This window comes from Nannospalax galili, unplaced genomic scaffold (genome assembly GCF_000622305.1).
Source record: "Nannospalax galili isolate Female #2095 unplaced genomic scaffold, S.galili_v1.0 scaffold2683, whole genome shotgun sequence".
NCBI classification, from domain to species: Eukaryota; Metazoa; Chordata; class Mammalia; order Rodentia; family Spalacidae; genus Nannospalax; species Nannospalax galili.
Window position 1 is genome coordinate 11,177 of NW_008349790.1, and position 4,717 is coordinate 15,893.

The window sequence follows — 4,717 nt, forward strand, 5'->3', positions numbered from 1 at the left end:
ATGCTGGCTTCATAGAAGGAATTTGGACGCTCTCTCTCCATTTTTATCTTTTTGAATAAATTAAGTAGTATTGGATATAGATCTTCTTTAAATGTCTGTAGATTTCTGCTATAAATCCATCTGGTCCAAGGCTTTTTTTAGTTGGGAAGTTTTGTGTTACTGTGTCAATTTTCTTATGTGTTATGAGTCTATTTAAACTGTTGATCTCTTCTTGGTTGGGGTTTGATGATTCCCATGCTTTTAGAGATTTTCCCATTTCTTTTAGGCTTTCAAATTTAGTAGATTATATATCTTTAAAGTATTACCTTATAACGTTCTGGATCTATTTGGTGTCTGTTGTGATGTTTCCTCTTTCATCTCTGATTTTGTTGATTTGAAGGTGCTGTTTCTTTCTTTTGGTTAACTGGGCTAAGGGTCTGTCAATCTTGTTTGTCTTTTCAAAGAACCAGCTCTTGGATTTGTTGATTATTTGTATTGTTTTCTTTGTTTCTATTTCATTAATTTCTGCTCTGATTTTTGTTATTTATTCTTGTCTGCTGGGTTTGGTCTTCATTTGTTGTTGCTTTTCAAGTGTCCTGAGGTGCAATGTTAAGCCATTTATTTGTGTTCTTTCTGATTTTTTAATGTAGGCACTTAGAGCTATAAACTTTCCTCTAAGGACTGCTTTCAATGTGTCCCAGAGGTTTTGTTGTGCTGTACTGTCCTTTTCATCTAGTTCCAGGAATACTTTTATTTCTTTCTTAATTTCTCCTTTGACCAACTCATCACTCAGGAGTGTGTTGTATAATCTCCATATGTTCATGTAGTTACCAGTGTTTCTTCTGTTGTTGATTTTAAGCTTTATTGCATTGTGGTCTGATAGAATGAATGGAATTACTTCAATTTTTTGTGTTTGTTGAGGCTTCTTTTGTACCCCAGTATATGGTCGATTTTGGAAAGAGTTCCATGTAGAGCTGAATAGAAAGTATATTCTTTGGTGCCTAGGTGGAATCTTTGGTAGGTGTCTGTTAGGCCCATTTGATGTATAGTATTGTTTAATTCAGGTGTCTCTCTCTTAATTCTCTGTGTGTTGACTTATCTAATGGAGACAATGGGGTATTGAAGCCCCCTACTGTTAATGAGTTGGGATTAACCTGAGTCTTAAAGTCCTCTAGTGCTCTTTTTAATGAAGTTGGGTGCATCAGAGTTTGGTGAATATTAGAATTGCAACTCATGTTTTTTTCTAAGTATCATTTGCTTGGAATATTTTTTCCATCTTTGCACCTTAACGTAGTGCCTGTCCTTGAAAGTGGGATGGGTTTCTTGCAGACAACAAAAGGATGAGTTTTGCCTCCTTATCCATTCAAGTAATTGGTGTGTTTTCACTGGTCCAGTCTATTTGGTGTTCTATGTGCTTCTTATATTTGTAACTGCATGCCTTTCTTTAATTTGGGGAAATTTTCTTCAACACTCCTGTAAAGTTTTGGTCCATACCATTATCCTGAGATTCTTCTCCATCCTCTATGCCTATGATGAGTAAGTTTGAACTTTTATGGTGTCATGCAATCCCTGTGTATTTCATTCTTGTGTTTTCTTAAATTTTTCATAATCTTTCCTGGAGTGGTCTTATTCACCCACTTTATATTCTAATCTTGATATTCTCATTTCTACTTCATTCATCCTCCTGGTAAGGCTTTCTCCTGTCAATTTTTACACTTATTGAGTGTTTCACTTCTATCTTCATTTCAGCCCGAGTATTCTTCAATATTTCTGACTCTTCTAAATTTAATCAGAAGTTTGTTCCTATCTTCCTTCAGTTCTTTAATTTCTTTGTTTGTGTGTTCTGTAAATTCATTGAATTTTTTAACATGTGTATAATTCTTCTGTTGAATTCCATGACCTGTGTTATTTCTACAGCATTCTCAGTGTACTCCTGACAAGATCATTGGTACTTGGTGCAGATATATCATTTGGGCTTTTTATGTGATTTTTTTTTTTTTCACTGTAACTTTGACATGAGGATTTCTTTTGTAGTCTCTTATTCTTGTGTAAGGCTCAAGCCTTCCTTTCTTGGATTTAGGTCTGTCTGCTCAACGAAGTTGGGACCATAGGAGAAGGGTATTATCAAGGGAGAAATGGGGAAAATGGGGGCACTTTAAATGGGGAAACTATGGTGGAAGTGTTAGACAATGGACAATGAAAATACTGCCTAGCTAGTTTTAGAAAACCAGAGGGAACCATGTTAATCGAACAACCTACTGACAGAGTATACATACAACTAATTCAAGGAATATAATACATGTCTAGGCCGATTTATCTATGAACGTTTGGGTTTTGCCCAAGCTTTATCTGCATAGCACATCGTAGAAGTAAGCTTATTGGATGTTTAACAGCTGTACTTTGAGTCCTATACTCATAGACATGGAGAGGTTGGTAAGAAGCACCAATGATACCTGAGGAAGTATTGACCACCATAGGCTTCAAAGAGAGGGAAAGAAGATACTTTGAATCCTATACTATCTGGTCAGAGGTACTTAAAGGACAGTTTTTCCTCCTTGACCCCATGGTCACCTAAGTTCCAAGGGACTATGGAGCATCTCTCCAAATGTCCTGTATCTGTGCTGAGTCACCTGTCCTCTTGTTCAGGGAGGCCATGGAAACCCCACAGGATGGTCTTCAACCAGTGTCCACTCTACAAAGAGGAGGGTCAACACGGAGGAAATATTTCCTCCGTGGTTCCAAGTGAAGCCAGCCCTGATCAAGCAGGACCTTTGACTTATCTTCACATAGATGCAAGTGGTAAAAGAAAAGAGCCAGTGTCTTCACTGGTTGATGTGACCCCTGAGGAACTAATCCTCAAGCAACCTTAAAATAAATTGGTTTATTTGGGCCAACTCTATAGTCCTAAATATCCAAAAGGAAAGTATAACCAAAGATTAAATTTGATCAGCATATTTCTTTAGGAATCCCTGTGCATAGCTAAAGGACACATAAGAAGAAACAATGCCAGACAGGAGATACCTCCTTTGAATTGTTGGCCAGGGTGGTCCAAGAGACTCCAAAAATTACTCATGCTATTGTCACAGCCCTGGGTGGCCTTCCAGAACTTGAAGGTAAGACCCTATTGCCAAAGACAAAACATACATGAAACACAGGATTTGCAGAAATAGAGCAGCAGCTGATCTAGAAGCCATTTCCCCTGGAGGTGAGCTCTCATAGCTTTGGACAACACTATGAAAGGACCAAGGGAAAAACATCAACAGATGATCCAGCACCAGCTTCAAGACCAAATAATCATATCAACGGCTAGCACAGCATACTCCATTGGTGCAGTAGTGTCACTCTTTTCTTGGGGCCAATTAGTAACTACCTAATTTGACTAAAAGCCCTCTCAAAAGCAGCAAACCCAAGTGTGGTACTGTAACATGACCTAATATACATGGCCAGCATGGTCATAGATCTTAGAGAAAAACCTCAAAACTCTTACATGCCTAGATTAATGTGATTTCTTACTATGTGCAAAATATATACCCTTATATTTACAGACAGTTATCCAAGTCACCACTCATCAAAGAAGCTCATTTTGAAGCTGTCAGAGACTAATACTATGAACCACAATTTGTCACACATGGACATTGTCTATCAGTTGCTCAGGCCTACAGGACACAACTTCAATGGAACCTGTACACCCAAGGCTCATGGAACATAGGACAAGGATAAAGGATAAAGAAGAGGACACTAAGCAATCAGTTTACAATAATGAAGATCCTTCATATATTAGAGGGCCAGGAACACAAAAGGTCACAAATTGCCAATTTGTAGAGATCAAGATTCTGCTAAATAATGGTCCTTCGACAGGACTCCTTTATTAAACTTCACCCATGCAAGGTTCAGGGACCATCATGGAAGAGGGAGCAGAGAGATTGTAAGAGCCAGGGAGGATGGGCATGACCATATAGGAACAGGGTCCTAGGAGCTCCTGGGAACATGCTTATATGATTTTATGGCAAAAGGGTCAGCATACAGAAGTCCAAGCAGAGAACACAGTAACAAAGCATATGACTGGGAAAATGAACAACAGACCCCAATCTAAAAGGTTGTTGGCAACTGATTGCTGCTAGATCAGCTGCTAGAGCTGATCTTCCTAAAACAAGGGACTCTAGGTAGGCTTACTAAACTCAATGGATGTACTTGCACGGGGGAATGGCTGAGGACACCGACAACACAGTGGGCAGTGACATGGATGACAGAGTTTATGGCCTCCAGGGTGGAAGCAGAGAGCTATGGGAAGGTGCCTTTTGGAATGCTGTTATAAAGATGATTAAGATTCTTTGGGATGTTCTGTATGAAATACAAACACACACACAGGCACAGAATGAATAAAAAGTATAACCATGGGACTGGAGAGATGGCTTAGTGTTTAAGAGCACTGACTACTTTTCCAGAGGACCTGGTTTCGATTAACAGCAACCACATGTAGGCTACAAACCGCCCTTAACTCCAATTCCAGGGATACTCGAACCTTTCTTCTGACCTCTGCACCATTGCATGGCATGGGTACACTCACATACATGCAGGCAATACATTCTTATACATAAAATAAAAATAATAAATAAAATATTTAAAAATATATAACCCTTATATTTTAAAAAGGAGTTTGAATGGAGGAACCCTGCATGGGTGGATAATGTTGTTCTAAAAGTCATAGGTGATTAAATGAAAAGTCCAATACCAGGCA